The sequence below is a fragment of the Pygocentrus nattereri genome, chromosome 14 (genome assembly GCF_015220715.1).
Source record: "Pygocentrus nattereri isolate fPygNat1 chromosome 14, fPygNat1.pri, whole genome shotgun sequence".
NCBI lineage: Eukaryota > Metazoa > Chordata > Actinopteri > Characiformes > Serrasalmidae > Pygocentrus > Pygocentrus nattereri.
The window spans coordinates 6,781,788-6,805,399 of record NC_051224.1 but is presented as its reverse complement, the minus strand read 5'-3'; the positions used below and the strand labels follow the sequence as shown (position 1 = coordinate 6,805,399).

Sequence of the window (23,612 nt, the reverse complement as noted above, 5' to 3'; positions counted from 1 at the left end):
TTTAGAGACATCTGAGTTATGCAAGTACTTAGTATGTCAGTAACTGTAATGGGTTACAAATATAATATTGCGTTTGCAGGAAAAACTGGTCACATCACTGTAACGTGTTGCTTGTACTTAGTTACCCCCAACACTGATTAAATTGTTCTGTACAAGATATTTAATCAAACTGTGCTCTATTTATGGTGATTCGACATAGCCTACATGCAAAACTCCTTCATAAAAGCCTTTTAAGTGCTTTTCTTTATGCCAATAGCAGCAAAACAAGATGATAGCAGTGGCATTCCCACCTGAACAGGTGAAGTTATTCACATTGCTATGCTCAAGATGAAGTCAGTTGCTCTGGGCAGCATAGATTCTTGGTGGTCAGAATTCTTTGGTCAAACTACATTTGCTTTGTGGTCAATGAATAATCGTTAGTATCTCTGAAGATTGGATAGTCTGGTACTGCTTTTGTCACAAAGTATGCTACACATTTCAAGGATAGTGCTGTTACCACGTGAAATTGTACAACTGGAGATACCTGACTTCACTATGCTCAGGCTAGCCTCATAGGTACAGCCATGGCTGGTATATACAAGTATGGCGCTGTTGTCGGACGAAAACCTCGTATCTCCAAAATGTTAACTTCACAGGAGAAGGAAAAAACATACTCTATGGAGTCAGTGGAACCAGACGTCTTTCCAAGTCATTCTGGGCCTTTTTTTTTGGTACCATTCATCATGAAATTTACATACGACGTAAACAACAACAGGTATTTTCAAACTAAGTCAAAAACTGAAACACACACACACACACACACACACACACACACACACACACACACACACACACACACACACACACACACACTCACTCCTCAAACACACAGTATACAATGACATTTTCAAGGAGACACTTGCTTATTATACAATGATGATATTTTGTCACGCTTCAGAAAAGGACGCTGCTGGTTTTAAGGATGTTGATTTGGAGATGCTGATTAGCTGACATTTGTTTTAACTAGCATCTATCTCAGATTTTCTTTCTTTCTTTCAAGTCTCAATCAGATTGTCTATAATGCAACAAATACTCAAATACTGTCCTGAGGGCCTTTTCATTTTTCAGGATATGCAAGTCCACATTCTTTTAAAGCAGTGCTAAATTCTTGTAACCAGCTTAGATAAACATCGCTTATTTCACTCACTACAGTCTTATTTGAATGGTTTTAAGAGGCCCCTTTTCAAAGGTTAAACTAAACTAAACTACACATATAAACTATATAAACTATACTACAGTAAGAAATAGAGTCTGATAGACACTGAAATATATGCATTTTATTTTATGTAATGTCTTTATATATTATTTTAGTCTTTTTGAAGGTTTCCTAGCTTTTTCCAGATGTCATCAGAGACCATTTCATTTATTTAACTCTGACTTTTGCACAGTGCTGTAAATAGGTATCCTCATTAATCCTCCATATCTTACACTTATTTTTGAGGTTTATAATGGTTTTTGTCCATCAGCAGGGACAAAGCAGGAGGGGTAGGCTACTTATTATTATTGTTAGTTTGTAACCAACAAAATCTTGCAGGGCTCACTCATAAAGGCACAAAGCTGGCATAGATAAGGCCTATTCCTTCCTTTTTTCTGCTGCTAGTACATGATATTCAGTCTGCTCAGAGCACTAGCCAAGCTCATCTTGTTATCACACAGGCAACTCCGCTCATGGAGGCCTAAGATCTTGAGCAGCATATGCCAAAACTGGCAGGACGTGTAGATCAGCTATAGCCACTATGGCCCCATATTTATTATTAATTTAGGTATAAAACTTCACTTGTCACATTCTGATATTCCAGGAGTCTGAAATCAATTATGGGACTTTTCCAGCAGGTCCTGTGGACGTCTCTGTGTGTTTGTTTATATTGTTTACTCTGTCACTTTTAGACCTGCCAGAGGAAGTGTAAAGTGAGCTGGGTGAATAGATTTAGTGTTAAAGGAAGACTCCAGGTTTTCCAAACTAGGGTGCTGTCGCAAACCCTATTTTGGTGGTCGCTTTAACACCCATACTAACTTCTGACTTCTTGCATTTGTATTTATAGGAGTTTCCCTTTTTACAGAGCAAAGTATATTTGAATGTATTTCAATATATTTCCGTTTAAATTGAGCGTCTACTCTGATTTACCAAGACTGATAGTAAGTGCTTACTGTGCTATTTAAAGTGAAAAGCATGTCTTATTTTTGGTGCCGTTGGCTGTCATTGTTTTTACTCTGAGAGAGAAGAGAGTTTTTCAAACACAATTATTTATTTTTGATGGAAAAGAAAACACAGAGGCTACTTTAGAATAAGACTACCTTCATAGTGGGGTTGGGAATTGTTTACAATTCGTTCATTAATGGTTATTAAGTCATAAATCATTAATAAGCAGTTATAAAACACAAATGAAAACGGTAACAGTGACATGTTGTCTTATACCGATCTCACATTCATTTATACCATTAAGCTTCAAGATTTTGTTATTGATCGTACTTTGTGTTCTCCATTAGTCAACACTGAACCTGTCGGCTTCTGTTCATACTCAGTGGATATAATAGGTCACTTTTGACCTTTTTATTAATTGTTATACCTGTTTATTAATGAATTTTTATGTTTCCTATAAATGTTTCATAAACTAATTCTAAACCTTTCATTAACAATGTATATACTTATTTTAAATTGGCGCTAAAACACTTGTCTGTCATGTCACATTATCCTTAATGTAAATAAAAATAAAGAAGATTAAAAAAAACTTATAAACCTTATAAATCTTATAAAAAAACAAATAACTTCCTAATACTTTGGGTATACTTTACAACTAGATTATTATTTTTGCAGAACAAAATTTCTGATATATAATGTTGACTTAACTTATTTCATCCAAATATGTTACAGTAAAATAATAACATAGTCTCTTGACAAATTCCCATTTTTTCCACGTTGTCATTATTTTGATGTATTAAGTCATTATACGTCATTATTTAGACCCAACGAGTCACAGTCTGAACCTGAAACAGATGTATAAAAGTCTTTTTTTCCGTTTTGAGTGGACATTTAAAAAGCATGTGCTCATATGTAAATTATGAAGGTGCGCCTGTGTTGATTTGCATTGAAGTTAGATAACCTGCTAAACTGGTCACACCCATAGCATGGTGCCGGTACACTGTCAGTAATTAACACTTCTTTTAGTAAATCTGCCCCTTAATCTCTATCTGCTGAATCTGAGGCATATGGTCACTTACGATGGACAGTGATTTTCATACCTTTCCCTGAACTCTAAAAAGAGCAGAAAACCTCCAAACTCACTTATAATACAAGCCTGTGGACAGATGCTTCAGCTTAGCGTCTAGGGTAATCCACTATAGGCTACAGATACAGTACTTTAGTAGGTCCAGATGGTATCCTCATAATGAAAAAACATCTGGGCACAACTTATTGAAGTGTTGCTGCAATGAAATCTGCCGCTAACAAGGGTACACCCCCTTACAAGAGGTAGTGTTTATTTTTACTGCATGTCACATGTTCAACTGGATTTTTATGAGTGTTTTTCCAGCGATGTTAGTTTATAGGCCTGTTGTGCATTGACAAGTGCACTGTGACCCCATACTTTGAGCTCTGCCTTCATGATGCATTGTACTGGTTTAGAAATTCCACACTCACTTTGTTCCCACCCTAATGAGTCTCCTTCCTCACCCACATCGCATGGCTGTTCTCAGACATTCTTGTAATGACATCACATCTGGCACTGAGAGGCTGCAGATAAGGCAATTAAAGAAAAGGTTGAAACCACTGCATATTCATTTTAGATGTGGTGGGAATGGTGTTGGGGGGGATTCCGTGGTAAGACTTGCTTGTGCACGTTTGTGCAAACTCATATAGAAGTCCAATAAGCAGCGAACCATGAATGCTGTAACATCACTATATATCCTCTTTATTACCTTAGCACTGTGTATGTATTTCTGCAGATTTAGAGGGATGGCATCCCTGCAGAAAGCATGAGGTCATCTTCAAGGGCAGCATTTATATGATACACAGCAGCAAAGTATTGCCTTCATATCTCACCAGCAAGCTGGCAGTTGAGCTGCCTTTAAGACAAACCTTTGATCTCAGAATGGCAAAACACAGATAAAAAGGATCACCAAATCGTAATGGCATACAGATCAGAAGATTATTTTCCCAAGGTAGTACTTTAACGTCAGTTAATGATAATACATTTTGAATCTCTCTAGGTCGTGTTTAAATTGATAAATAGACTTTATTAGGACCTCTTGTCTTATTGGTGGAGTTGCTGGAATTTTTACATGGGTCAGTGCCACTGCTTGGTTGAGAGTGTTCTAGCACCCAAAAATATCTAGTCACAAATTGTACATGGCCATAGAAGGATTAATGCTGCTTTCGGGATTTCCAAAAATAATTGAAAATTTTGATTTGTTGAGCCACAGGACACTTTTCCACATCACCTCAGTCCATCTTAAACAAGCTCAGGCCCAGAGAAGGCGGCAGCGTTTCTGGAGTCTGTTTATTTAAGGTTTCTTCTTTGAAAGGTAGAGTTTAAACTTGCATTTGTGGATACAGCAACAACCTGTGTTCACAGACAGTGGTTTTTGGAAGTCTTTCTGAGCCCATGCAGTAATTTACAAAACAGAATCATGTCTGTTTTTAATACAGTGCCCTCTGAGGACCCAAAGATCAAAGCCAGATTTCTTTGGATTCTCTGAATCTTTTAACGATGTCGAAAACATTATTCTTGAATCGTTGCCCTATTTGCCCCTGCAGTCTTTCACAGAGTGGTGAACCCTTACCCATTTTTATTTTCCTCTCTGGAATGCTCTTTTATACCCAATTATATTACTGACCTGTTGCCAATTAACCTAATCAGTTGTGACCTAATCAGTTGTTCTACCAGAAGTTTTTATTTTAGAATGACATAACTTTATCAGTCCTTTATTGCCTTCTTCCACCTTTTAGAAACATGTTGCTGGCATCAAATTTAAAATGGGCATAGATTATTTACAATCAGTTTTAACATTTGATTTGTTCTGTATATACAATTTTCAGTCATTTTTTTTCGCAAACAGGACTGTAGACAATCAACAAACCATAACTTTGACGTGGCATATTTAAACTTTTGCATACAACTATATTTTGGGATGAATCATGGTCTCATGAGACCCCTGGGCACAAGTATATTTGGTGGCCCCCCCGACAAAAACAACTTTAATAAACAGCTTGTGTTTGTTTAGGTATTCTTGAAGTAAGCAAAAGTAAACAAGTAAACAACCAAAGTTTATTTTTATTCATTCATTCATTCATTTTCAAAAGACTATTATTCAATGAACAGTTCTAGCACAGTTTTTCTGTTGGAGGCCCTCATGACCGGTCAGTAAACCACTCTCATTCCTAATAAAGTGGTCAGAGTGTATATGCAACACATATCCTTTAATGCCATTATGTCCTTGCTGTATATACCAGTGGAGATTATAGGGCTCTCCACTGCAGTGTCTCTGGTTAGATTACAGTTTACTGAGAGATACTCACTCTACCAAGCCTTTCATCAGGTGTAGGGTGATGCGGCGTGCTAACTGTAGTTGCTGATTAGAGGCTGTTGGGTTGCTTGTGTGAAAGTATGATACTGATAAGATTCATCTGCATGTGAGCTCCATTTATGACTGTTCAAAGGAGCTGGGCGAAGGTTGAGACTGGCATGATGCCATTGACTAAATATCTATTCAAGCACAGATAAGCTTATCTTTAGATCTGATGTGTTTGTCCCTTTAAATTATATCCTGTGTCATAGAGTTACCCCCATCTGTCAATAGCTAGCACTCTCTGAGAACACGATAATAGCACAGAAAGAAGCTTTCATAAACTCTGCAGTACACAAGTTGGGAATTGTGCGCTGTATTGATTATTTTGGTTATTCGATGTATAATCATTTAAATGCAATAAATGTGTTTTTTGAAATATCATTGATCACCACTGCTTGGTTTAATAAAATCCATCCATCCATCTGCCTGTATAGCAAAGTTCATGCAGCTTCAGTGTCGTACTAATGACAATAATAATGATTTGAAAACTGTGAAGTTGAATAATGTTTATATATATTATATATATATATATTAGTTATATTGTTATATTATAGAATATACTGATGTTCTATATTAATCTGCAGCTAAATTGCAAACTTTTGAACCACAGTAGACTGTCTTCACATGTTCCCTCTGGTTACTAAGTACTATCTTCACTTCTTCTGTCCATATCTTCTGCATTTTCCATGTCTGCATGGTAGGTAGGACCCCAGAACATGCTGTAGACTTGTGGCAACATCTGCTGCCCTGAAGGTTATGTACATGTGTAGAGGAATGTACCTAAATTTGATTACATTCTGCCCAAACTCCTCTCCTGAAAGCCCTGTAGGGCACAGAGAGTTCAGTCGGCTCTCTTCGCAGTTAGTGTTGCCATTACTGTTAGCTTGTATTCAGTTACCATATTCATATTATATGCCCTGCAATGTAGCACATTGCTGACTTTGTCTATTTTTAAAAGGCTGGGCATGGATCATATCAAAATGTAATCGAATCTATGCCGGCATGCTAATGTTTCCAAAAGAGCTGAGGCAACCTTTTCTCCTATAAATATGGATGATGATTTAGGAACTGGACGCTTACGGAATCTATTTTACACTCGATACTATATCCTTGTGCTGTCATTACAAGTGTATGTGTAGTCCTGCACATACACACATTGCACAATATTGAGCTTAGTCTTGCCGTGGGGGTCGAGATCTGCACCTCAGAAAGACAAAAACTCTGTGGAAGCACAAACTCAGTTGAAATGGAACTCCAACTGTACACTGTGTGCACAATTATTAGGCAAGTCTTATTTTTGAGGATTATTTTTATTAATGACTAACTACAGTGCTGTGCTCTCGGTTAATCCAAAATGTTAATAAACCTCAAACATGAATGTTTAAGAAAGTAAAAGTGAAGTTTTGGCTTTCTTAGGAGAATATATATATGTGCACATTTATTGGGCAACTATAATGGTGCAGAATTATTACGCAGCTAAATGAAAAACATTTTCCCATCTCACTTATTTACTTTCATCTGTTCAAGTGAGAATTATAAACAAACAACTCAAAGCTTTCGAATGCACATTTCTGAGAAATAAAAAAAAAAATAGTGACCAATACAGCCAGCCTTCTTTTCAATAACAGTGATATTCCATTCATGGACTCTGTCAGTTTCTTGATCTATTGACGATCAACTTTTTGTGCAGCAGCGACCGCAGCCTCCCAGACCCTGTTCAGAGAGGTGTACTGTTTTCCTTCACTGCAAATCTCAAAATTTAAGAATTGCTCACAAGTTCTCAGTTGGGTTCAGGTCAGGTGAGGAAGGGGGCCATGTCATAAGTTTTTCATCTTCAATGCCTTTACTGGCGAGCCATGCAGAGGAGTACTTGTGATGCATGTGATGGAGCATGTCCTGCATAAAAATCATCGTCTTTTTGAAAGATGCAGATTCTTCCTGTACCACTGCTTAAAGAAAGTGTCTTCTAAAAACTGGCAGTAGGCTTGGGAGTTGATTTTGAGCACATCTTCAACCCGAAAAGGTCCAACCAGCTCATCTTTAATAATACCAGCCCATACCAGTACCCCACCTCCACCTTGCTGGCGTCTGACTCAAAGTGCAGCTCTGTCCCGTTACTGATCCAGCCATGGGCCCATCCATCTGGTCCGTCAAGAGTCACTCTCATTTAATCAGTCCATAAAACCTTTGAAAAATCTGTCTTCAGATTCTTCTTGGACCAGTCTAGACACTTCAGCTTATGTGTCTTGTTCAGTGGTGGTCGGGTTTCAGCCTTCCTTACCTTGGCCGTGTCTCTGAGCGCTGAACATCTTGTACTTCTTGATACTCCAGCTAGGTTGCAGTTCTGGAATATGACAGAACTGGAAGATAATGGGTTCCTGGTAGCTTCACGCTTGATTCTTCTCAAATCCTTGGCAGTTAATTTGCGTCTCAGCATGTTTCTTGCGACCCTGTTGACTGTTTGCAACAAAACGTTTGATGGTTCTGTGAAAAGTTTTTAACTTTTCAGAGTCAGTTCAATCTCTTTTTTGGCCCATTTTGCCTGAAGAAAAAAACTGCCTAATAATTATGCACACCTTGATATAGGGTGTTGACCTCCTTAGGCCACACCCTCCCTCATTACACAGATACACATCACCTGCTATGCTTAAATCCATTAAGCATTAAAGTTTATCCAGTTTGGAGTTAGAAAATATGCCTAAAAATGATAATATGGTCAAAATACTCACTTGCCTAATAATTGTGCACACAGTGTAGAGGCAGAGTGACTAGATCTGCACTGTGGACTAGTCTGAGCTTTGGTTCGTGTGTGTGTGTGTGTGTGTGTGTGTGTGTGTGTGTGTGTTTCGCCCATCTGCTCTTTGATCATCCTTCTCTCTCAGTCAGTCTGTCAGGAGACCAGCAAGCTTGTCAGAAGCATCAAAGGAACTTTCCTCAGCAAGTGAGAGCAAATAAGGAGATGTGTGTGTGTGTGTGTGTGTGTGTGTGTGTGTGTGTGTGTGTGTGTGTGTGTGTGTGTGTGTGAGAGAGAGAGAGCGAGAGAGAGAGAGAGAGAGAGAGAGAGAGAGAGAGAGAGAGAGAACGCAATATGAAATCAAAGTTAAAGTCTGAGCCTAATCCAGAGAGAAATGGAGGACATATTTTGCGGCGGTGTTAAGGAAGATGGACAATTTGGCGTTTGTGTGTATGTGTAGTAATAGTTTAGTTATTATTAATAATAATACCAATAATAATAAAATGCTGCTAATAACAGTAACCATAAGGGAATAGTTTGGCCAGCTGCTGTCTGAGAATGAATCATGAGCCAAATCACATTTGTTATAAATATATATACCATTTTAGAATAAAACCCTTCACACACACACAGACACACCTAAACACACCGCACAACATCTAAACATTTAAAAATGCCTGCCCAGTTCTGGAACAAGATTCTTTGGATGGATGAAACCAAAATTAACATTGTACCAAAATGACAGGAAGAGAAGAGTATGGAGAGGAAGGACTCATGATCCGAAGCAAACCACATTATCCATCAAGCATGGTGGAGGTAGTGTTAGAGGGCATATATGGCTGTCAATGGAACTGGGTCACTGCTGTTTATTGATGATGTGACTGCTGATAGAAGTAGCAGGATTAAATCTGAAGCACGCAGGGCTAAATGCTGAAAAAGTGACAGGATAGTGCTACACAGTACAGATGGCTACTGACCAAAAACATATTACAAAACAACCCAAACAAGAGCTTCTTAAGACAAAGGAATGGAATGTTTTTCAATGGCCAAGCCAGTCATCTGACCTGAACCCGGCTGAGCATGCTTTTCACTTACTGAAGACAAAACTGAAGGCAGAAAGACCCACAAACAAGCGGCTTCTTTACCTCTTATTTTCCCGGCTATACTTTGGTTTGTCCATATGAATTTCCATGACCTAATCTTAAGGCAAATTATTCAGTAACTGCATGAAATAAATGTAATTTATTTATTTATTCATTTATTTTTCAGTAGACAAAAAGCAAAGTTCAGCTTCTTCTATTATTAGGGTTTAAAATTACATCACCCATCTATTTGACTGCACAGAAGACAATTACAGCTCTCATACAACATCCACCTTCTGAATGTAGCTTATGAAATTTGAAAGTTATGAAAAATATGACGGTGCGCTTTGGAACCACCGGTGGTCTCAAGAAGTTGAAGCTGCTAAGGACGTTGCAGTAAGGCCTGGCAAAGCATCTCAAAGGAGGAAACTCAGCATTTGGTGATGTTCATGGGTTCCAGACGTCGGGCAGTTATGCAAGACTGCAAAGGATTTGCAATGAAAAATGTAAAATAATCCTTATGTTTATAATTATGTTAGCTTGTTCAATTACTTTGGAGCCTGTGAAAATGGAGGGACTATGTAAAAATGGCTGTAGTTCCTAAAGAGTTAATGGGATATTTTTGTTAAACCCCTTAAAATAAAGCTGGACGTCTACACTTCAACATTTTGAATACATCTGCTTCATTTCAAATCCATTATAGTGGATTGTGGTGCACAGGGGCAAAATTACAAAAATCCTGCCTCTGTCCAAATACATTTGGACATGACTGTATATTTATGCGTATATCTATAGGTATGTGTGTGTATGTCTGTGTGTGTGAGAGAGTGTGATGGAAAACTGGAGAATGTATGTGAGGCACACAAACAACTCTGACAATGATGTGTGATCAGAAACTGCTCTCTCCCTCTCTCTGTCTCTCTCTCTCTCTTTTTCTTTCTCTCTCTCCCTCTCCCTCTCCCTCTCCGCAGGTCTGTAGACTCTGATAGCAGGGTGCCATTATCCATTCAGACAGCGAAAGAGGATCTAGCGCATAATCCAAAACGTTGGCCTTTGACGTCACGCAAAAAGCTGAAGCACATGGGAGACAAGCTCTGAATTTAAACAAAGTGTATGTGTGTGTGAGTGTGTGTGGGAGGGAGGGGATGGGGTTATGAGTGTGTGTGTGTGTGTGTGTGTGTGTGTGTGTGTGTGTGTGTTTGTGTACAAGCTCGAAGCGTGACTTAGTGGAGGAGTGTGTTTACTCAAAGTCCCTGTGTGAATTTTCAGCAGTAGTGCTTATTTTACTCTCGCTGGCCTATTATCGCGCCATTATTCTAATATCATGGTTCATACTGCAGCCCTAATAGCCAGCTCCAGCTCCAGCTCCAGCTCCGGCTTCAGCTGCAGATGCGGGAAACTCTTTGTAGATTTCCTCCAGTTTCTCTGCCGGATCAGCACATTTCTGTGTGATTTATCAAAACTCCCATCTTCGCTTCAGGCCAAAGGCCTCTCAGGTGACCTGCTGTTCTCCAGTTAAAGAGACAGGGTGATTTCAGAAACAAGGAGCCAACACTGCTGCTTCATCTTGTCCCTATGAAAAAATATATTTATGTTGTGAATATGTTTGTAAATAAATAGAACAACAGGGTAAAGTCTAACAAATTAGACTACAATTGTGGAACTACAAAATAAACAGATATGTAAACTGTCTCTGAGCCAGTGCCCCTCAAGAGTACATCTCAGGGTCTCCTCTCCAGGCTTTTTATTTTATTGTTCTGTTTTAAAACATTGTTATGAAATGGTACAAATATCTACTTTTCACCTGGGAAAAACTTATTTAAGGTACACAATTGGACCTTAAAACCACTGCTGTACATTTAAGGGTACATGTGTATTGTTTATACCTTGATGAATGAAAAATGTGCCTGTATAGAACTTTTATTTCTAACAGTGTGTATGGTACCTAATAATCTGTCCAATGAGTATCAGCTTCTGTTCTTATTGGGAGACTGTCTTTCTTTTTCAAAGAAATCTGCAGAGATATTTTCCACATCTTCAAAGTTCAGTTTTAGAAGTTTTAGAAATCCAAGTAATCCCAAACAGATTCAGTGATGTTGAGGCCTGGGCTCTGGGGTGGTCAGTCCATTGTTCTGAGAACACCAGCAGGATGAAAGTTTTAGGTATTGTTTATCTGACTGTCGCAGTGTCGGTGGTCTGTCAGGTCTTCCACAGCTTCCATAGTCCCTTTTTCTTTGTGTCTTCATTTCTTCGAATCTTCACTGTAATCATTTTTTGAACGCTAAGGGATGTATCTTATATCTAATGTCCTCAGAGAAGAAATAATGTCAAGCTGTTTTGGACCACTCTATTTGTCCATTTGTAATGAATTGATCATGGTACAGGGCAGCTAGTGTTTTCCACTGATATTAAAATAAAAACTGAAATAATAGATGGTGCTATTTTTATGAGAGCAGCAATTTTCAATATATTACTACTTGGGCTTGAGGAATGAGTTACCATTGCATTCATAAACGGAACTGTAGATTTAGGGACTAACAGTCAATAACCTTGCAAGATACACTATGCATCCAAAAGATTGTTGATTTGATTGCATTCAGCCACAAGAGCATTAGTGAGGTCAGATGCTGATGCTGGATGATTAGCTCTGGATCACAAATGCCAGACCATCTCACCTCAAATGTGTTGAATGGTGCTGAACAACTCTAAAGATTGCAGTTTTACTGCTCCACAGCCCAGTTCTGTGGGGCTATCTACCCCTCTAGCTGATGAATGTGTCAGCACCGGGTGTGCTTTAAAGGAGGTGATTTCACTAATTAGAAGGCATGTCTGGATACTATTGGAAATATAGTGTATATCATCATATGCAAAAGTTTAGGCGCCCCTGATCATAAGACCTATTTTGTTGATTTTCTAAGTGAAAATAAGTTAACAAGTTAATAAGTGGCCTGTGCTAAAGTTATGACACATTTTATACTTTATTTACAACATGTAAAACTCAAATAAAAAGCAAATAAACCACAATTGTTCACTGCAATGCCATATTCGAGTTTGTTCCCTATAGAGGATGTGTTTACTTACTGTCACTTAGTGAATCATGAAAACATGTCACTTGATCAGGGGTGCCCAAACTTTTGCATATGACTATGTGTATATATGACTATGCTTTATCCAACATCTTGTCATATATGTGCAAAGGAGTGAGAACATTAGATAACAGACTATAGACAGATCAGCAGTGTTAGAGTAAACTGATTGATTGGAAATAATGTAAACAAATCAAATATTAGGTGTGTCTCTTTAAGTAAACCACATATTTTACCTGTACCCAGTATCAGCACATGACCACATGGAAAAATACATGAAGTTCAAGAATGGTGTGGGTGTGTGTATTTATGTGGACCCTCCTTGCTTCACCATTTCTCACACACACACACACACACACACACACACACACACACACACACACACACACACACACACACACACACACACACACACACACACACACACAGTGTCACATGATTATTAGCTGTCAAGTCAGGTCTTCTAGAGCTATAGAGAATTCCTCTTGGATCTGAAGAGCTCTCTGCCTGTGTGTGAATGTGTGTGTGTTTGTGTGCGTTTTTGTGTGTATGTCTGACAGCAAGAGAGAGGCAGTTGTTTGTGAGCTGACTCAGCCGAAGCATTCTATTATTTAACATAGAGAGAGAGAGAGAGAGAGAGAGAGAGAGACCTTACCTTGTACATGATATTTCCAATCTTTTACATTAGCACCTTTTAAAAAAACATTTCTGAAAGAGTTAACTGAGCCTTAATTGTCTCATGATCTTATATGTGCTTCATAAATGGAATTCATGTTTGCTCAGAGAAATTACACAGCAATTAAGACTCAGGCATTCCTTGAAACAGCAGCAGCTGGAGACATGCTGCAGACCTGCCCATTCATGTTCAGCAAAACAGCACGTGGACTTCAGCATAGGGTGGGAACTTCACACTTCACACTTCTCCCTTTCTCCCTCTTTCTCTCCTTGTCTCTCCCTCCCTCTCTCTTTCTCTCTCTCTCACTTCCCCCTCCCTCCTTTTGCTCCCCCCTTCTTTTTTCCTATAAAATCTAAAAGAATCTCTTTAATGTCTGTAGTTTCTCAACAACAATGAAATCAGATGAAAAGACAAAGGAGACTTTCACTTACGTCTCCTGCTGCTCAGATATTTCTCCTGAGAGAAAAAAACCCCTCAGTAATCACACGTGCTGGAGTTTTAGTATGGATCTCGATGAACACACACTGTGCTGAAGTTTGCCAGGATAATATCACTCATGTTTTTCTAAGAGCCAAAAATAGACTTTCTCATATACCTCCTTATATATATATATATATATATATATATATATAACAACTGTTCAGTTGCTTGTCAACACAAATAGCTAATCAGCCAATCACACGGCTGCAACTCATTGCATTTAGGCATGTAGAGGTGGTCAAGACAACTTGCTGAAGTGCAGGCCGAGCATCAGAACGGGGAAGAAAGGGGATTTAACGGGCTTTGAACGTGGCGTGGTTGTTGGTGCCAGACGGGCTGGTCTGAGTATTTCAGAAACTGCTGATCTACTGGGATTTTCACACACAACCATCTCTAGGGTTTACAGAGAACGGTCCGAAAAAGAGGAAATATCCAGTGAGCGGTCAGTTGTGTGGACGAAAATGCCTTGTTGATGTGAGAGGTCAGAGGAGAATGGGCAGACTGGTTCCAGATGATAGAAAGGCAACAGTAACTCAAATAACCAACCAAAATCTCTGAGGAACGTTTCCAACACCTTGTTGAAAGTATGCCACGAAGAATTAACATTAACAACATCATAATTCTGAAGGCAAAAAAGGGTCCAAACTTTTACTAGCACCTAACTTTTACTAGTACCTAATAAAGTGGCCGGTGAGTGTATATTTATTTATTTATTTTTATTTTAGGAGAATCTGTCTCCTGAGGCATCAAAGAGCAATAATAATTTCCTCTGAGCCTCTTAAACTTTCTTAAAGGAATAGTTCAGTAATTAATTCACACCTTTTTCCTCTTAGCCGAAGTATTTGATCAGCCAAGACATGTCTGGTGTCTGAAGTTATCTTCTGTAGTTCTGCCCTGCAACAGGCTAATTCTGTAGCTAAGCTAGCTTATTTACACAGTTTGCTTCATGAAGAATGCCTGAGTAAATCACACACTCGCCTCAAACTATATTGAGTGAATTTCTCAATTTATGATTTCTGAATTTCACTAAAACCCGTTTTCTATAAAACCAGACAAAAGCAAACCTGAAACTAGGAGTAGCCTCCATACTGAGGCTTGAACTTTGTCTGTACTGTTGTACATTTTTGTTGGCTAATGCTGCTACTAGGCTAATGCAGGAAACAAGCGTATAAGCACCAGTTAGCACCATGTAACATGCAAATTCATTTTGCAGATGACAGTACAGTGTCAGAAGAACACAAAGAAGAACTAAGATTACTTAAGAACTTGATGTGGTTTAAGGGAAGTGTGGGATCATTTAGGTGGGGCAAATCAAATTGTGCAAATAAGCTAGCTTGTTAGCTTTATAGCTCCAGTGAAGAATGAAATGAAAAAACAGCTCAGACACCAAACATGTCTTGGGTGACTGACTACATTTGAGGTGAGAGAAATGGTCCAAATTAGCCCCTTTTCCACACTTTAAGACAAAATATTACTGCTTTTTGAGTTATTTGGGTAACTCAAAGTTAACAACTGCAGCCATATTCTGGGCCATACCTTACAGTAATAAGAGAAAAAGCAATAATCTAGCCTACAGTGACTTGCAATGTTACCAATTTTATAGTCAATTTAGCTCAAATATTTCCCTTAACCTCTCATTACTGCAGTCCTGTTTAAACTGTTTCCAGGCTCTACAATATTGCAATGATGATGAGGACTGTAAAGCTTTTAATTCTTAATTAGTTTGAAGTGCCACTTCAAACACAATTTACTGTTAATTGACTTTTTGGGTAATGAGAGATAAGGCGACCTTGTTTATTTTCTGACTCTTTACCCTTGAGAGGTGGATTGTAATAGGCTCCTGTAGCGTCTACTTCAGCAGCGCCAGAAATGGCACATCCCTCGGAATGGCAGGTATTGAAATACAGTCTCTGGTGAACTCCAATTTATGAAGCTCCCTCAGGGCTGTGAACTTGTGTCACATAAATAGGGAAAGAAATGAGTGTCGCCTCCAAGGCACAGACCGACACGTTTGACATATGGAGGCCTCTTCTCTCTCTCTCTCTCTCTCTCTCTCTCTCTCTCTCTCTCTCTCTCTCTATGACACTTGACCCAAATGACCTGAGTCAGATTTACCGTCTAGAGCTCTGTGACATTACTAATGAGAGAGATTTCTGCTGTTGTTGCCTGAGACTGGTAGTACAGTCTATTATTGGGCCCATGTTCATGTTTTTCTTGCATTGTTTTGTTCTTATTTATGAACTTATGATAGATCTGAATATTTTTTATGAATAATATATTTGCATGATCACTTTCCAACCCCTCTTTATCCCTGAGAATTAAATAGGCTGCTTTAGTAGCTGTGCCTCTGAGACTGATAGATGTAAATAGTCTCTATTCTGATTGGCTGCCTTATATAACAGCGGCCTGAAGGTCTAGGCTAAAATGCTTGTTAAACTTCAGTGTGAATTCGTGGATCTAAACTGTTGAAGGCTTTATATATGGATATATGTGTATTCATCTTTGTGACGTAACAAAAGCAATCAATTCAAAACAGGCTGTTTTTGCAGCTTACTTTGCATTTATAGTGCTGTATTATTTTGGGATTTCCTGGTCAAATGTTGTTGATTTTGGAAGTGAAAATAAATGTAAAATATTGGAGGAAAAAAAAATAAACAAAACTTCATCTGTGCAAATAATTTGGTACATTTAATACTTTATATTGTTTGCAAATATGTCAAACTCAAACTGTGAATAGAAACTGTGCTCTAAAATTTATGTTTGCAGAAAAAGTTCTTCTTTGTAGAGAATATGTTAGCAAAACATGTAACCTGACAGAGGCATTCAAACTTTTGCACACGACTGTATATAGTCTACATGGAGTGTTTTGACCAGTGAATAGTACAAATTTGGAAACAATTACTACATTGAGCTTATTTATTTATTTATTTTTAACAATTTAAAGTAATTATCATGAAAGGTCATTGTCGCACTGTTCATTAGTTCTTTGGAAATAATCATAATCAGGTTTTTGACCTAACTTATAATAGCAAATGACTGGAAGATAAGTGGGGAAAACTCTAAGCTAAAAAGTGTGGCTTCATCCCAGAAGGCTTTTTATAATAAACAAACCTGGTTCATGTAAAAAGCACTCTGAGTGTACCACTCCTCTTACCCACCCAGCAAGACACTGGGGTGAGTTGCCGTAACATGTCTTCAGTTTTCGAATATCCAACTTTTCCTAAGCAGTTGGCAGATTTTTAGATGCAGAACCTATTTTGAACTACATAGGAATGTTGCTAGACATTGCAAACCCTGGTTCCTATCAGCAACACTATAGAGAAATCTGAGCTGATCAATTTCATCATTTCACATTGAACCACTGAATTTGTTTACAACTATTTAATTATGTTCAAGAACTACAGACCGGTATCACTTCTTTCTTTCCTTTCAAAAATTCTTGAACATGCAGTCTATAATCAACTTTCTGTCTTTCTCACACAGAACCAGCTCCAGGACCCCAGCCTGTCTGGCTTCAAACCAGCACACTCAACAGAAACTGCCCTCATAGCAGTGACTGAGAAGCTCCAATCAGCAAGATCAGCCAAACTATCATCTGTCCTGATCCTTCTTGATCTCTCAGCAGCTTTCGACACAGTCAACCATATGATCCTTCTGGACATCCTCACCAACCTTGGAATCACTGGCTATACGTGGAAGTGGTTCAAGTCCTATCTGGAGGATCGCTCTTATCAGGTAACATGGAGAGGGTTCACATCCTCTCCATGCAGGCTCTCCACTGGTGTCCCACAAGGCTCGGTCCTGGGTCCTCTTCTCTTTTCTCTTTACACTAGCTCTCTTGGTGATGTAATATCTTCTCATGGCTTCTCTTATCATTGTTATGCTGATGACACTCAACTAATGTTTTCTTTCTCACCCTCTGACACACAGGTTGACATGTCTTCATGGATGGCAGCTCACCACCTGAAGCTCAATCCTAGCAAGACTGAGCTGATATTCATCCCTGCAACTACAGGTCCTCATCATGATTTCACCATCTCATTCGAGAACTCTCTGATTGTTCTGTCTGTAGAGGCAAGAAGTCTTGGTGTGACTCTGGATGGCCAGTTATCGTTCTCGACTCATATTGTGAACCTAACTCGGTCATGCAGGTTTCTCCTGTACAACATCCATAGGATCCAACCCTTCCTCACCCAAGAGGCCGCCCAGGTGCTAGTGCAGTCTCTTGTTATCTCAAGGCTTGACTACTGCAACTTGCTCTTGGCTGGCCTTCCCATGTGGCCATCAAGCCTCTGCAACTCGTCCAGAATGTGGCAGCATGGTTCTCTGCTGTGCTCACTTCACTGGCTTCCTGTAGCTGCACGCATCAGATTAAAATGCTAATGCTGGCCTACAAAGCCAAAAATGGACCAGTCCCTACCTACTTGATGGCAATGGTGAAATCTCGAACTGTACCACGAGCCCTTTGAGCTTCAAGTACTCAGCTTGACCCACCATCCTTCAAGGCGCGTGGAAGACAAGCGTCGAGAATGTTCTCTGTTCTGGCACCCAGGTGGTGGAATGAACTCCCACTGGCTGTCCGAACAGCAGAGTCTCTTGCTGTCTTCAAACGCAGACTGAAGACAAATTATTGTTTGCAATATATTGTGTTGCACTTATATATTATATTTTATTGTATGGCACTGTGTATTGTAGTTTACTTTATTGTTGAATGCACTGTGTATTGTAGTTTACTGTATTGTATTATATTTTATTGCATGGCACTGCATGGCACAGAGTTCTGTGCTCAACTCTGTTCCTTTTTCTGGGTATCTACACTGACTTTTGTATCTAGCAGTACCTGAGCTTAGGACTGTCTTTTTCTCTAACCTATAACAAGCAAAGGTACTTTCTCTAGATAGACAAAGCACTTCTTGTAAGTCACTCTGGATAAGAGCGTCTGCTAAATGCTGTAAATGTAAATGTCAAGGCTGGGAACCTCAATATAATAAAAAGTAATGAAGTAAATGAAAGTTGACAACTAAATGGAAGGATACATTTACCGATCTTGACTGCCTACATAAAGTGGGGATTAAGTTCCACAGTTTAGAAGCATAAAACCAGAAAGAGACCTCTCTGCATTTCCTGAAATTTACAGAGGGTACTGGCAGAGGACCAATATCTACAGATCTAAGTTCACTTGTTGGAACAAAAACAGGTCAACATTCTGTGGTCACTATTTTAAAAGCTAGTAACAGAACTACTGGAGGGATGGGGGGTGGGGGGTGGTGATATAAGCACTCTTAATAGTTTTACATTTACAGCATTTACAGCATTTTTCATCCTGCATTTTGCAGTTTTGTAGCTGTAGAGGATGAATTGTTTTCTTGGGAATCCTGTAAGAAGAGCATTATAGTGATCAGTTCTACCGCTACAGTACGCTGAGTCGGTTACCAGAAAGCTAACCAGCTAACAGGTTAATGCTCCTATACTGAAACACTCTGAGTTCAAGCCTGTGCGGGAGTTACCTAAAAACTGAGACATATAAAGTACTGCACGCCCGTTAAGAGCTTAAAATATCTATATTTAAACTAGACTTAACATCAAAAGCCAATATAAAGCTGAGCTAACCCAGCTAGCTTGGCGCTAACAGTTTAAAAAAACTATTAACAGTGAATTAACGGATTTTACATTAAACATTTCTGTTTAATGGCATTGCTTTATGGTTTCATGTTACCTGTCAGAGTACACAAGATGAAAAAGCTGAAATGAAATGACTTCATTAGCAAAAGTATTTTGTGTAGGCTAGAACAGATCGATCACTTTACATTAACTTTGCCTTCTCCTATAAAGGCACTCATTCTTTGAACAGTGATGATGTACTACATGTAGTCTGTTTACACTTTTCAGGAAGATCTATACATACACCAGTCAAAGCATCATTGGCGCAAAAAAGGTCAGCAAAAAAGGGTTCTGCTGTTGGTGCAACTCACAGAACCTTTATTTGCTCATATATCTGACCCTTTTTGCTACGAGTGCATAGTAAGTTTCATAGTCAATTTAAGATCCATTGCAAGTGCATATTCCGTCCACATCATGGCATATTTTGAGCTGCACATTCTTACAAATCCCTGTGCCTCAGTATCTCTAACTCTAATGCTATGCATTACCACCATGATCCATAAATCACTGGATCTGCTCTGACCTACCCTGTGCCGCCCGTATCGACTCTATCTGCAGTACTCTCTTAGGGAGGCTCTTTTCAAATATGCAACTCCTGCCAACTTGGCAGCATGCTGAAGAATGACAAGTGTTTCTGTGCTTAACAGAGGAGAAGGAAGCCAGGTTGGCCTGTCGGCCTTTCTTAGATTGGACTCTGACACATTGGCAGCTGGCACACACCATCGTTGGCATTTTCCTGCCCATCCAAGCCTATTCTGTCTGAAAAGCCAAATGCCAAAATGTGCTTCATGAGAGCCTCCTGAGGTCTATGGGTGTCGAGGAGGGACTATCAAACTAGGAAAGAGTGACAGCACACAGCACTCAAAATTCATGAACCCTGTAATCTCATAGTGCCTGTATGTGAAGCCTCACTTCAAATCTTTATGCTTATGTATACATAACTTACATTTTAGTGTCATAGCAGTTAACAATTAATGTATAGTAGTTACTGAATAATAAGCCTGCAGGTTAACGGGATAAAGGAAGCGAATAACCCACTTTTAATATTAAATCCTTATTAGTCTCACAACAGGGAAATTTCTTCTCTGCATTTAACCCATCTGTGAAGTTAAACACCACATACACAACAGTGAACACACACACCCTAGGGAGCAGTGAACACACTTGCCTGGAGCGGTGGGCAGCCCTATCTGCAGCACCCAGGGAGCAGTTAGGGGTTAGGTGCCTTGCTCAAGGACACCTCAGTTATGTGCTGTCAGCCCTGGGGATCGAACTGGTGACCTTCTGGTTACAGGGCCAGTTCCTTAACCTCCAGCTCATGACTGCCCCTTCATGATATGCTTCATGAGAGCCTCCTGAGGTCTATGGGTGTCGAGGAGGGCCTATCAAATGGTAGGATAGGAGGGACTATCAAATTTTATGACACTACCGCCTGATTTAAACTGATAGATTTTACCCAATTTTCCATTTACCACAAAGACATGGAGAGAGTTCATATTTTGCTTGATTTTAGAACTGGAGATACGAGGCTAATGTTGCTAACAAACACTAGAAATCAATTGTCACCTAAATAGCATAAAAATTCTCCAAAACGTCTCCCAACCAACTCAAACCACATGTAAATCTTTATTAAGGAAGCACAGGCCTGTTGTTTGGAACACAGTGTGACTTACTGTGAGCTATAAAAATGAACAAAATTTCACCACTATGGCCGTTACAGGTCATTGGCACAAATACTTATTCTAGATCAGCACTCTTGCTCCTAAGGTAGTTTGTGAAGACAGATCCTGTTGTCTAAAGTGGCTTCCCAGAGATTTTTCATTTTCATTGTCCTGAAGCACATCTGAAAAACTGCACGGCCTTAACAGACCTTATATTTTTAAAGAAATGGTTTGAGCTCTTTGGGTGACTATTGCGTTCTAGTAGTTGTTAGCAATGGTAGCCTTTGAAAAAGTTGGACACTAAAATTAGTGTCACCAAAATTAGTTTCTCAAATTTTAGTAAATCAAATGGAATGTATCAGCTGCACTTCCAAGATTTCCAACGCTTCCTTGCATGATTCTCTCAATTTGTGCACAATTATATGCTTATGTGTGAGGGAAAGAAATGCATTTTACATTTTTCTACATACAAATATGGCTAATTCTACAGCTACCGAATGGGTGCAAAAGTTTAAAACACATTTCAGACTTATGCTTCACACTAAAATCATTTTGCTATATCATTTTGCAATATCTTCATTATTTTTATTAAATGGTTATTAAAACAGGCGGCACGGTGGCGTGGTGGGTAGTGCTGTCGCCTCACAGCGAGGAGGGCCTGGGTTTGATTCCCTGGCTGGGCGACCGGGGTCCTCTCTGTGTGGAGTTTGCATGTTCTCCCCGCTTCTGTGTGGGTTTCCTCTGGGTTCTCCGTTTCCTCCCACAGTCCAAAGACATGCAGTCAGGTTGATTGGACGTGCTAAATTGCCCCTAGTGTCTGTCTGTCTGCCCTGCGATGGACTGTCTGGACCTGCGATGACCCATCCAGGGTGTATCCTGCCTTCTGCCTGAAGACTGCTAGGATAGGCTCCAGCACCCCCTGTGATCCTGACGGAGATGCGGCTTAGAAAATGGACGGATGGATGGATGAATGGATGATTATTAAAACAAATGACTGCGCATTCCACTTTGTCATTACCAAGACAATAATAACACTACCAAAACTTGATTCAGCAGCGACTGTTTTGGTAGTGACAATTTTAGCTCATTTTGAGCAGCACATGACTAGTAAACACAGCTTGTACACACATAAAATCTAACACACACAATATGTGTTTTGGTAGTGAAAAATTCATACTGTTACACACTGATTTTTTTATACAAAACCTCTATGTCAACTATGTGGCCATGAGGGACAGGGATGCTGTCTTACATCCTGCTCTAAGTAAGTGATACTTTTTTGATCCCACATCCGGGGAAATTCCACCTCCGCATTTAACACATCCGTGATGTGAAACACCACATACACACTAGTGAACACACACACACCAGGGGGCAGTGAGTACACTTGCCCGGAGCAGTGGGCAGCCCTATCCACGGTGCCCGGGGAGCAGTTGGGGGTTAGATGTCTTGCTCAAGGACACCTCAGTCATGGACTATCGGCCCTGGGGATCGAACCGGCAACCTTCCGGTCACAGGGCCAGCTCCCTAACCTCCAGCCCACGACTGCCCAAACTCTACGATGCAGGTGCGGCTAAAATAAGGTTCCACCTACGGATAAATGGCTTTTTGTTTCGGTAGTGACATTAAAACATGGGAGAGTATTCTTTAAAAATAAAATGTAACTTTTTTTAATATAAATCTTATTTTAAAAATATTTTTTAAAAATTTATTATTTTAAGTATTTATATATTTTTTCACTCCTTGAAATTTAAGTTTGGAAAAGCCACCACCAACACATAGTATGCTATAAATGATGATTTTATATATATTTAGCTTATTACTATCTAAATTAATGCCCATAATCTTCATAAATACACTCTGAATACTTCATTGTTTTCTAAATAGGCTTTTTTATTGTGGGATTGCAGTTTGAACTAATTCAGGGGAATGATGAATAGATTTCTTTTTAAGGCTTGTATGCCAATTTTGTACATAACACACAGAATGTACAGTATCTTGTGCATAAACCTGATGCAAAAGGCTTAATGCATCTTGCCCTGAGCATACTGTTTTAAGTGGTTAACTCTGGACACTCCCTTTGGCAATAGCCTGCTTCTTCAAGCGCTAATGATAATTGGCCCAATTGCGCAAGAAACCTTACATCACCTTCTCCAACATGAGGCCTGTTGCCAAACAACTTAAATGTAGAAATAATTATTGGGAAGTGTCAAAATTGGCAGATCACCTGCAGCTTTGGATTAGGGGCAAGGCCTATTGCTTAATCTCATCATAGCTTAACTTGCAAGAGTTCTACTGAAAAGTAATGAGATTGCACAGCAGGGGGCCAATGCAGAGTCAACACCCTTAAAGTTTGTCAAAAGATTGCTTAACTATGTACAGACTCAAAGTTTGCAGTTGTAGTCATTCTGTCAGCTCAGTACAAACTTAATTTACTCAGCAAACATGCCTTGCTCACCGGAATATATTCATAAATGGAATACACCAGTGTTGTTCAACCTAATCACTACTTCTAGCATCTATAGCGTATGGTCAATTACCATGCATAATCTTTTTGATGCTTTGTTATTAGTAAAAAAAAAAGAACATTTGTTGGTATGATTCACATTTTTAATAGATGCCAATGGG

The 23,612-nt window shown here is 39.3% G+C and overlaps 1 long non-coding RNA gene across 1 annotated transcript in view; it reads right to left on the bottom strand.

Annotated features, from left to right (window-relative positions):
• Positions 1-9,669: 9,669 nt before the first annotated feature.
• The window catches only part of LOC108432180, an 82,648-nt gene continuing 68,705 nt past the window's right edge, over positions 9,670-23,612 (bottom strand). The window contains exon 4 of the long non-coding RNA XR_005131428.1: positions 9,670-10,993. This is a non-coding gene — a long non-coding RNA (uncharacterized LOC108432180). The remainder of the gene's footprint in view (positions 10,994-23,612) is intronic.